General features: G+C 34.4%; 2 long non-coding RNA genes across 3 annotated transcripts; one reads left to right on the top strand and one right to left on the bottom strand.

Annotated features, from left to right (window-relative positions):
* Positions 1-664: 664 nt before the first annotated feature.
* Positions 665-10,535, top strand: LOC140055278 (uncharacterized). 2 transcript variants are annotated; one of them, XR_011846652.1, is made up of 6 exons: positions 665-890; positions 7,115-7,180; positions 7,737-7,820; positions 8,377-8,462; positions 9,029-9,109; positions 9,716-10,535. It is a non-coding gene; the product is annotated as an uncharacterized lncRNA (long non-coding RNA). The 2 variants fall into 2 exon arrangements; XR_011846651.1 differs by lacking the exon at positions 665-890 and adding an exon at positions 5,742-5,819.
* Positions 10,536-11,322: 787 nt separating this feature from the next.
* Positions 11,323-12,883, bottom strand: LOC140055297 (uncharacterized). Its single transcript, XR_011846656.1, has 2 exons — positions 12,429-12,883; positions 11,323-12,004 (listed from the first exon to the last, which is right to left on the bottom strand). It is a non-coding gene; the product is annotated as an uncharacterized lncRNA (long non-coding RNA).

The raw sequence follows: 12,883 nt of genomic DNA, 5'->3' as shown, positions 1-12,883 counted from the left end.
AAGATTCGATAGTAAAGTAAACGAGATATAAAGATTCGGCAATACCGTACGTAAATTATTGCAATACTGTACAGTATAAAGTTTCGATAGTATGTAAATGAGATATAAAGATTCGGCAATACCGTACGTAAATTATTAATGCAATACGTATGTATAAAGATTCGATAGGAGAGTGCCCGAGAAACGTCGGGTTAGTTCAACGTTATTTTTTCCCTTCACTGCCAATATTAAAAAAAAGAGATATAAATAAATAAATAGTAAATGAGATATAAAGGTTCAATAGTACGTAGATTATGATACAAACGTAAATTATTAATGATTCGATAGTATATGTAAATATATTTAGTTAGTTAACAGTATTAAAATACAAATAAAATATACATTAATTTTTATAGAAATATAAAGATTCGATAGTTCATGATTTGGCTTATATTTATTGGTTTGACCATACATACAGCTGCCATAGGCCATGGTGTTGACAACGACAATCAAAGATTAAAGCGCACATGGCGTTCCATACAAATGACGATATTAAACTGGCGGCCGCTTTGCTTGGCGGCCGCTTCGACCATACTCCGTCCATCTACAGTGTGGATGGAACAATGTAAAATTAAAATTGTAATGATAATAGTATAATCATGCAAGTGCGAAGAAATAAATACTGGCAAATAAATTTTAATTTAAAAATCATGATAAGTTTTTTTGTTTCGTTTTCTTTCTGTTTTTATACTTGTACTATTATTGTTGCTCTTTTGGCGCTCCATAGAAACAAAAACATTGAGCATAGGGAGCTCGAGGAGTTACATTACAGTATACAAAGAAACACATCTGTAAAATCATCAATTTAAAGGATTTATTTATTTGTTATACCTTAGCCTATGCCTAGCTAGGTAAGCCTCCTATGCCTAGTACTAAGTAGTACTAGGGGATTAGGCCAAGTTGAGTCCTAGACTAGCCTTGAGGAGGCCGCCTACCCTAACCTAGATGCCCTCTACTCTAGGTAAGGCTAGCTAGGCCTAGCTACTACTAGCTAGGCTAATTAATAAGACTAGTAGGCCTAATACTATGCCTAATAATTATTAATACGCCGTGTTTAGGATTTCGGCACCGGAACTCAACTGCCAACCGTTAGGGAATCCGACACGCTATTGCGCATGCCCAGAGCTCCGGTAATCGGTGACTCAACAGCGATGGATCATTTCATAGCTCCGCCACGGCGAACTAGCGTAGATGCCTACTAATAACGGGATCCACTAATAGTAAATACTAGGCTAGGCCTACCAGCTAGACGTGACCAGTGGGCCTATTTATTTTGTAATTAAAAAGTGGTTGCTTCATTCATATATAAACTTCATATAGGGCCTAATTATGAATTATATTATATAATTACATGAGTTTAGACTAGTTTTATGATTTTTCAAGTACAAAATAAAAGATTTCATATAACGCATTATAACTGTACATAACATGCAATCACAAGTTAATTTATTGACGGCAGCCACCGCGTGGATGTGAAAAAACTGTTCGGGAAGTCGGGGTCGCAACGCTAAATACAGCATTACGATTCTTACGGTAGATAGATATACCGATTCTTATTAATATCATAATAATTATTTTAACGCATGGCGCCTGGCGTATTCGTATTTTAATTATTAATTCATGTATGGCCTAGGCCAAGTTTAATCCATCGCTCTCTCGCTCGCGCAACGACTAACTAGGCTACAGTAAATCCTAACACTCCGACTCTCAGCCCTCAGCAGTGGTAGTGTGGTGTGCAGTGTGGCATGGCACAAGCTATAATTATTCACTTCCCAGAGCTCTGAGCATGCGCAATAGCGTGTCGGATTCCCTAACGGTGGGCAGTTGAGTTCCGGTGCCGGAATCCTAACCACGGCGTTATTAATAGGCTAGTCACTGAGTGGGCCTAGTTACCTATCCTAGAGGCAAGCTAGCCTAGCTATTCCTAGGTACCTGTACCTAACTAGTAGCTAAAACCCCTAATAATAGCCTATTATAGGCCCATACCAATATTCTAGTCTCATTAATTACCTTGTCTACATTGTCAGGTTGCAGTTGAATTTTGCATTGATATATTTGAAATATTGTCGCCATAATACCAAATGTATTTTCTGAAATTCTGCGTGCTCTTGAGTGGCGGTAGTTGTAAATCCTTTTGGATTCATCAAGGTTTTTGCCTGGGAATGGCCGCATTATATTTCTCCTTAATGGAAAGGCTTCATCACCAACAATAACATGGGGTAATGCTTGGTTGATGCCTGGTATTTCATTGTCGGCTGGAATATTTAATGTTCCACACTGTCCATAGCTTGTCCAAGCTGACTGTGAGCAAATATTCCTCCATCACTGATAAGTAACAATAACATTGTTGTATATAATTTTAATAGGACACAAGATAGACCTATGATGCATTAGAAAAAAATAAATGTTTTATTGCTATTTGGGATTGTCAATTGCATTTATATCATTTATATGTTGGTTCACCAATAGCCTGTCAATGACCTATTAAATACATGAGTACGGATTTAGTAACGGTACTAAGTAGGAACTAATATAAAAATATTCGATGGTTTAAAGAACATAATTAAACATTACCTATTTGATCCGTATGCTCCTATATCGACTGCCGTAAAACAGTAGTCTGCATCTACAAGGGCCAACAAAACAATAGAAAACGACCCCTTGTAATTGAAAAACAAACTGCCTGACTTGTTAGGGGCTTTGATGTATATATGCTTTCCGTCAATTGCCCCTATGCAGTTTGGGTATTGCCATCGCCTATTAAAACTGTCGGCAATCTGCCTCCATTGCTGTTCACTCGGCGATGACTTTCCTTTCCCATACGGAAACTGAAACCTATAGTTTTATAGGAATCTCCTGTGGCCAAGAACCTGAAAATTAAACATAACAATAATGCTATAGATTAATCTCATAACAGAAACTTTTGTCAATGTGAAGCTTTACCAAAAAAGAAAAAAGGTCGGATTATAACTTAACTCTAGTGTGATGCCGTTTTCCTGCTTTATTTGAGTATAAGGATCCAGATCCAGACCTCTGTGTCAACAACAACAAAGACATTTTTCGTTCACTAAATTTTTCTTTTATATTGCATTTCTTACATTCTTTTTTAATTAGGCCTATGTTATGCTTTTTAATTTTATTAAACAGTTGTAAATAATGTCAATTCAATATTTCATTTTCATTGCTTTATAATATTAGCGACACAAGACGAGTCGAAACTTAATTGACTCGGGTATAATGCTCAACTACGGTAATGACACTGTGACTGTGTTGCATGTCATTGAACTTACTAAACTAGGCCTAGGCCTAGGCCAGCTACCGTACACCATGTGAGTTTTTCCTAGTGTATACTACCTAGCCTAGGCCTATAAAGTTTTTTTTTGTTAAGGAATTGAAATATACTTACCTCAAGCATACTGCCAGCCTTTGTTCGATAGAAATACTTGGTCTTAATTGGGTTGTTTCTTTTGCGATATCGTCTTTGATTCAGGGGTGGCGCCAGGATCTTCCCGACGCGGGGGCTACATTCCCCGACGAGGGGGCTATGCGAGCGAAGCGAGAATCACAAGGCTGGGGGCCAGGGGGCCGCCAAGGGCCCCCGGTGGGGGTCCAGGGGGCCAATCCCCGGAAGCAACGCGTTCTAGCGTCATTTGAGGTCATTTTAATCAGATTTAGGGTAGCCATTTTTTCCATTTTTTATAATGCATAAATAAAATACTGCGTGCAAAAAAACGATGCGCGATGACTGTTTCAATCCATATTTTTCAATTTAAAAAATAAAAGTTCAAAGAAAATTTAGAAAAGTAGAGTTGGAGGTCCTGGAAATTGGACTTATTATACTTCAAAACATGAAACAAAATATATAAGTCCCTATCATGGTTGTGACCATAGAGATATTATCTCTATGTTGTGACTGAGCTAAGAAGTGTTTGAAAAATAGAGATGTTAGGTCCCGGAAAATGCACTTCTTGTACTTCGAAATATGACCAGCTTTATTGTTGGGGCTGAGCTAAGAAAATGTTTAAAACTAGAGCTGCAGGTCTTCAAAAAATTGCATTTTATACTTTGGAAACATCAGGCCCAGAGGCTTAAAAAACGCAAGCGTAGACCTTTTTCAGTCGGGGAAATAAGTTTATTCCTCCCAAGTGTATGCCTGCGTACCATCTGGACTTCCGAGTGGTGAGAAATTCATGACATCAGGACATTGAAAATTTAATAACTTAGCTATAATAAGATGTTGGCTACGCGAAAATGGCATGTTTTTTTGTTTAGTAATGGATGAAATATTTATTTTAGGTGCCCCACGGTACAGAAGGTTACTTGTAAATTAAAAAATTGGTGAACATACGAACAATTAACATAATTCGTTTTTGCTGTAGTGTAGCGCACGTCGACACAGTACACGACGTAACCGTCGGTAAACTTCGCCTGGAAAATAACTACAGTACACATTTTGGTCCCTGGATGGAACATGATATCACGACCCAACGTTGAACGATTCGTACAACGGGATACCGCCAGACAAGTGCGTACCTATAGCTATTGTTTAGTAGTAAGTTAGATCGCTGGCAATAATGAATGCATATAAAGTGCATAATATCACTCTGACGTACTCTCACGGTCAATGAAACGTCGAGGTTTTCTAGGCGCTGAAGCTACGAAGTGAACGCGAACGAATTATATTCCCCGACAAAAAGTACCCGAACCGTCGGTAAACTTCGCCTGGAAAATAACTACATTACACATTTTGGTCCCTGGATGGAACTTGATATCACGCGTCTCGACCCAACGTTGAACGATTCGTACAAAGGGATACCGCCAGACAAGTGCGTACCTAGCTAATGTTTAGTAGTAAGATCGCTGGCAATAATGAATGCATATAAATTGCATAATAGCACTCTGACGTACTCTCACGGTCAATGAGACGTCGCGGTTTTCTAGACGCTGAAGCTACCAAGTGAACGCGAACGTTTTTTACCAGTGGGACAGCCAGTCGACAAATCGTGTCAAATTTCGACTCGGAGAGGGCGCCCTACTTTTCTAATTTAGTTGAAAATTGCTAAATTTTAGGGTGTTGGAAAAACACAATATTAGCTGATTATCGGAAAAATATTGTTAGTGAAATAAATTCATAAATGGTTTTAATATATTGTCATGTAAAATTAAATGTATTTGAACAAAACGATAATCTGTAATTTAACGGCAAAATCAACCAATGTCTTTTTTCCGAAATTGTACCCTAGAAAATCATTAAAATAAAATGTTTAGAAAAATTGAACAGTCCTGAATTTAAAATCCCTGTTAGAAAAATTAATAATCTACAGAATACGATATTAAGATACAAAATTCGGTGGTTGGGATGCAGCTCCGACTATTCAAACTAAAGGTACCACTATTTGTTCCATCGAAAACTAGCGAAACCGCCATTTTTTAAACTCATCGTCCACAGCTGTTTCAAACATACGAATTAAGTCATGCGCCCTCAACGTTACAAGTCGTATCGCTGGAGTAACAATACATAAACAATTACTTACAAATCCACGTGTGCAGAGTGGAGTCAAACGTCATTTAAAGACATGTTTTAAACAGCCAATGAGAATGAGATAAAAAAATAAAGGGTCGCTAAAAATATGAATATTCATTAAGGAGTCCCTGGATGAAACAAGCACGTTGTCGTTTTGTTTTTAAGAAGGAATGTAACGCTGAAAATTAATGGAAGGGGGGACCATAAATTACAAGCATAGTCCAATTGACGCACGTGAGTGACATTTCCAAATTAGGTACATGTTTGTTTGTCCGTATCTTTAAAAAATGTAATTTTCACTCTAATTCTTTGGTACTGCATGATAATTTAGTTATCTGTGAATGTTATAACATGCATAGTAATGGTCGAGAGGTGATGGTTGAATTTTTGAGCTATGGCCGTTTCAAATTGTGTCATTTTTAGGCTTAGGCTTATGTCTACTCTAGTTGCAACACTGCCTTTCATGTGACAGCTGACCCAAATGAGTTTGGAAATGTTACATTATTTTAATTATTTATGCCTGGCTGGGTAGGGTAGGCATATACCAATATTATAGGCCCTATTTTTATTTTAATACTAGGCCTAGGCCCTTGCTAGACCTGTGTTCTCTAGCGCCTACTACAGAGAAGCAGCTTTCCGGCTTAGTTAGCCTGGCCTTGAGTAGGCTAGCCTACTAGCCTAATAGGTATTAGCAAAGAACTTATAACACAAGAATCTCCTGTTCTTCAATTTGCATTCAAAACAAAGTATCGGAAGTACAGGGTTAAAAGGTCAAACTGGGCGACGCCATTTCACAGCATGGAGCAGCGCCCCCTCCAAACTAGGAAGTCAATTACTCTACCCCCCTAGAGCATTAGCAGAACCCCTCTATGATTTTGACTTTCTAATTTGATGCGGGCGCCCTACTCCTCAGTCAATTACTCTATACCCCCTAGAGCATTAGCAGAACCCCTCTATGATTTTGACTTTCTAATTTGATGCGGGCGCCCTACTCCTCAGTCAATTACTCTATACCCCCTAGAGCATTAGCAGAACCCCTCTATGATTTTGACTTTCTAATTTGATGCGGGCGCCCTACTCCATGGCTCACAATGGCGCCACCCATAGCTCTATTCTATCCCACAATGCCTTTCGTAATTGTTACGCGCTTCGGACGAACAGGAGATTCTTCTTGTGTTATAAGTTCTTTGGTATTAGTAGGCTACCTAATTAAAATTAGGCCCAGGATCTACGCCTAGGCCTATATATTTTTAATATTATTTAATCATTATAATTAATTTTAGTTTTATTAAATTTACAGTATTCATTACAAAAACTGTAAATTTAATATTATGAGGATTATATATACCCTATGTAACATGTATGCAATAGGGAATATTATAGGCCTATATGTATGTAATAATTACAATATAAATAATGACAAGCATCATATTAACATTCGGTTTTGCTCATCACTGCATATTCAAATTAGTATGCAATCATATTAAATTTAATAAGTTAAGTTAATTTTATAAAATTGTTATAATAATTATTAATGTTATACTATTGTAGATACATATATAGAGCAGTAACCTGAAGTGGCTAAGCAGATTTGGACCATACCTACCATCTATATAGGTAAGATTATTTTGCTGTTCAAGAAGTAGCAAATATTAAATTGTGTACCATGCTATTAATTTGTAATATTAACAATCAATCACTACCACTGGCTGGGTAGGCTAGGCCTATATCATAGGCCCTATTTTTATTTTAATATACTAGCTAGACCTGTGCTCTCTATCACTAGCAGCAGCCTACAGAGAAGCAGCTTTCCAGCTTATTTAGCCTAGCCTAGAGCAATTAGGCTAGGTATAAGTAGGCTACCTAATTAGGCTAGGCTCTACGCCTATATAGGCCTATTATTATTTAATTATTATTAATTTTTGTTTAATATATTTACAGTATTTATTTAAATAATGTTTCTTATGAGAATACCTGGTTATATATACCCTATGCAATGACATAAGGCATATATGCCTACCCTGTATGTAATAATTACAATTATTATAAATAATGAATTTTAACATTCGTTTTTGCTCATCACTGCATATTCAAATTAGTATGTATGCAACCATATTAAATTTAATAAGCTAATTTTAAGTAATTCTTATAATAATGTTTTACTATTTTTTAGGTACATAGCGGCAACCCGAAGTGGCAAAAACATTTTAAACAGATTTGGACCAATACCTAGCAGCCTACCATCTATATACAGTAGGTAAGTTTATTTTATTGCTCAAGAACTAGTAAATTTTAAATTATGTTTACCATGCTATTAATTTTCAATATTAACAATCAATCACTACCACTGGCTGGGTAGGCTAGGCCTATATTATAGGCCCTATTTTTATTTTAATATACTAGCTAGACCTGTGCTCTCTAACACTAGCAGCCTACAGAGAAGCAGCTTTCCAGCTTATTTAGCCTAGCCTAGAGCAATAGGCTAGGTATAAGTAGACTACCTAATTAGGTCTAGGCTCTACGCCTATATATTATTATTTAATTATTATTATTTTTAGTTTTAATATATTTACAGTATTTTATTTAAATAATGTTTATTATGAGAATACCTGGTTATATATACCCTATGCAATGACATAAGGCATATATGCCTACCCTGTATGTATTAATTACAATTACAGTATTATAAATAATGAATTTAAACATTCGTTTTTGCTTATCACTGCATATTCAAATTAGTATGTATGCAACCATATTAAATTTAATAAGCTAATTTTAATTAATTCTTATAGTAATGTTTTACTATTTTTTAGGTACATAGCGGCAACCCGAAGTGGAAAAATCATTTTAAACAGATTTTGACCAATACCTATACCTATACCTACCATCTATATTATAGGTAAGTTTATTTTACTGTTCAAGAACTAGTAAATTTTAAATTTTGTTTACCATGCTATTAATTTTCAATATTAACAACCAATCACTACCACTGGCTGGGTAGGCTAGGCCTATATTATAGGCCCTATTTTTATTTTAATATACTAGCTAGACCTGTGCTCTCTTGCACTAGCAGCCTACAGAGAAGCAGCTTTCCAGCTTATTTAGCCTAGCCTAGAGCAATAGGCTAGGTATTAGTAGGCTACCTAATTAGGCCTAGAGGCTCTATGCCTATATATTATTATTTAATTATTATTAATTTTTATTTTTAATATATTTACAGTATTTATTACAAATAATGTTTATTATGAGGATACCTGGTTATATATACCCTATGCAATGACATAAGGCATATATGCCTACCCTGTATGTAATAATTACAATTATTATAAATAATGAATTTTAACATTTGTTTTTGCTCATCACTGCATATTCAAATTAGTATGTATGCAACCATAGTAAATTTAATAAGTTAATTTTAATTAATTCTTATTATAATGTTATACTATTACTATTACTATTTTTTAGGTACATATATAGCGGCAACCCAAAATGGCTAAAACATTTTAAACAGATTTGGATCAATACCTATACCTACCATCTATATAGGTAAGTTTATTTTACTGTTCAAGAACTAGTAAATTTTAAATTGTGTTTACCATGCTATGAATTTGTAACTTTAACAATCAATCACTAACACATGTACAGTACAGCAGTAGTACTATCAATCAATAGTAATTAGTTAGTAATTGAAATATAGACATACTATAGTATTACTTTTACATATTCATTATCATTAGGCATTGTTAAAAGGAAATCAATACAATGCAATATTCCTTTAACATTTAAAAATGTACAATATTTTATGATCATTAATGTTAATGAATCATTCTTTGTTGGCTTTCTTGCATTTGTTGGGTTTTATTATTTCATTTTGTATCATTGGAGATGTGAAAATCAGATGAGTCTAAGTTTGACTCTAATCCACACTGCTGTTTTGTGACGGTTGAGTTTGGCATGTATTAGCTCCCCGCCTTGCTCAGAGACCCCCTTCCATTCTCTCATGAATGCAATAGCATGGTGCTCAAGCATATGTAGCTTAGGCTGTATTACACCTGGTGCAATATGCCTGTATTCTGCTAAAAATACTTGTATGATATTTTTATAGAATTAAAAAATACTTAATTTACACATTAATACATTTTATAATTTCAGAAATTTTGTGATGAAAAAGTCAATCTGTGGTGACTGTAGAATGGACCCGAGATCTGACTATCTTAGACATTTAAATAATAGAAAGTTCTGACAATTTTGTTGAATAGAAATATACAATGTATGATGTAATCTTAATTGAAAATTGGCGCTTTTTAAACTATGTATATAAATTAGGATGAGAAAACAGTTATTTGATTATGAGGTATGTTCATTTAATTAAATTTGTTAGTATAAACTTTCAAAAAGAGTGAAGATATAAAGAAGAAAAGCAGATTATGGAGCAGCTGTACCAGACAAAAAACTGTTCCCTTAAACGCCAGTGTGTTCTTTCACTTGTGAATGTAGTTTTGGCCCAGGTCATAGTTGTTGTTGAAGTGTAGCATGCCAAGCAATTTGGTCCATGCCCTGTTAATTTAAATGTTAGCGTGGTAGTATACAGTATCCATTGAAAATTCGCGAATGGCAGGTTGTATAAATGTATATAGGTTGTAATTTTACATTTGTTAGATTTAGTGCAAATTTGTGATTGTTTTCATATTTTTTAAGTTGTATTTTTTATCCTTTTCTTTAAATTTTGTTCCACAACAGAAGCAAGTAGAACGTAAAGCCTTTTCGTGAAACTGTGTTGCCTACAAAAAAGAAAAGAAATTTTAATTTTACCAACCTTTAATGTTATATTATATTTATCATACAGTAGTTTGAGTATTTTTGTATAGGCTTTAATTTTAAGGGCCTAGCTAGGCCTGGTAGTTAGTAGTTTTACTAAATTTTTACATTTATGATGAATTATATTCAGTTGAAATAAATACAATGATAATAATTAAGCTTATTATTTATTCTATTGTAAATTAAAATGATGTATAGTATGATTACACTACTTATACGTACCAACTAGGCCTAGCTATAACCTAGGCCTAGTTGCGTACAGCCTAGCGAGCGGTTATCAGCCGCGTTCATCGACCTCTCGCCAAATACGCTGTTTCGCATTTAACAAAACAGTCGAGTTTTTAAATGAAAATTTCTTGAGATTTTCACCGTCACCTCCTAACAATTCAATGTCTCATGTAAGCATATATAATCAAACTTTTACCTAGATTTTCCAAGTATTTATGAAAATTACGAATAAAAACAAAAAGTGTACAATTTGACAAGCATTTTTTCAAACTTTCCATTGTTTACATTTGCTAGGCCGATCGATGTTAATTTTTAAAACTTCCGGGTGTAAATAATTTCGTAAACTTGTTGTTATGCTTAATTACTTACTATTTCCAAAAAATCGGTAATTAAGAATCTTATTTTCTAACAAATAGTATAAAAATGGTTTTATAATATTTATGACGAAATTGATTAAATTAATTTAAAGTGTAGTTATAAAAGTTGCAAATGTCGCGAAAGTTGAACGAGATTCAACCACTCGCGCGGCGTCACGCTCAGGCACATATCGCCGTCTGACAATATTGAGGGCGCTTGACTTTTTCTATTTATTTTACATTGGTTGAAACAGCTGTGCGTCATCGTCATAATTTATTTATAGCGAACGATATACGCGATGTTTATAATTGTCCGCGTATAAGAATTCATATAAATAAATACATTCCAATACAACGTATATTATTACTTGTTTATTTATCACAGTATACATTTTAGTTGAGGAATATTTATCATAACTATTATAATAGCTTTTATACGAGTCCGAGGCCTAGCCCTATTAGCGAGCGATTGTTCCAGGGGCGGAAAGTCACTTAGTGACGTTGTGATCGGGCGCGTCGGGCCTAGCTAATATTAATAATATGACCTGAAATAAGCGGCTAACAAGAACTGTTATATACTTGCTTACAATTGTTTTGCTATTGATGAACAAACAAGCAATTAGATTGAATAACAAATTATTTATTCATTTTTTTTGGGTAAAAACATGTACAAACTAGTACTGTATAATATAAATTAATACATTGTAGTATAAATATTAAACTAATACAGTATTAATAATAATAAAATATAAAATAGGCCTAACATACAATAAATATTCAATTTTTAAGGTCTACCACATGACAATAACATAATTTACAGAGTATAGTGTAGTAGGTTTGCATTCAACATAAATATTTGTATTGTAATATTCATCTAAATCCTCTGCAACATACATTTTTGTAATTCAACATTTTGTTTTAAATAATTAAATTATAGTTTGGGTATGACAATGTCGGTAGGTACCGGTGTCATTTTTTTATCCACTTCACTCTCAGTTTGAAGTCACAAAGAAAAAGAACTCTGCATCATCAACGATTCCTGAAAGTGTCAGAAAAAATAATAAATATTATTTTAAAAAATGTTAATGTCTGGTTGTATATAATTATAATATTATATGATGACATAAAAGTAAGGCAAATGGAAGCTGTATTTTATTAATTAAATTACAGTATTTACTATTATTATTTATAATCTAGGCCTAGGCCTACTAGTAGCCTAGCTAGGCATCTATTGAGCCTAATAAATCAAATAATATATTAATACTGATTGAAAAAAAGTATTTTTGTGGGGGGATCAGATCAACAGGCTAGGCCGGCCAGGACCAATGATACTCGTAATCAGTACAACTTAACGACTATCGGATCAGCATCAACACAGTACAACACACGTCTCGCTATCGCCTATACTGACACACGTGTCTCGCGTTGCCGAAACCACGCTCACAGCTAGAAAATGTACCTACCTTTCGAGGCCTGAGAATACACCAACAAATTTTGAACAGGATAGAAATATATCATACTCGATTAAACTAATATTATTCTTGATAAAACAATTGATTATAATTGTTTTAATTTGTTGGGATGCACCTCCGACTATTCAGAAAATGGACAACAAAACAGTAGTCAAATCGTACCACATTTATAAATTTCACGAGTCCCGACTTCAGTCGCCGAATGTATTGTATTAGCTTCGGTTTCTTTGAAAGAAACCGATTGGTTATTCAATTATACTTATTAGGAAATGCTTTTACCATAATAGGTAATGTTGGGCGGTTCTTAAATATTCATGAGAGCTTAAAATAAAACAGCACTTATTTGCTAGGCGACGAAAAATCGTGGTTTCAGTTTTCAACGATAGGTGGCGCTTCAAAATCGTCAATGCGAAAGTAAGTCGATTTTACACGATTTAACGGTCAAA

Source organism: Antedon mediterranea, chromosome 1 (assembly GCF_964355755.1).
Source record: "Antedon mediterranea chromosome 1, ecAntMedi1.1, whole genome shotgun sequence".
NCBI classification, from domain to species: domain Eukaryota; kingdom Metazoa; phylum Echinodermata; class Crinoidea; order Comatulida; family Antedonidae; genus Antedon; species Antedon mediterranea.
This window is presented reverse-complemented; position numbering and strand designations above follow the sequence as displayed.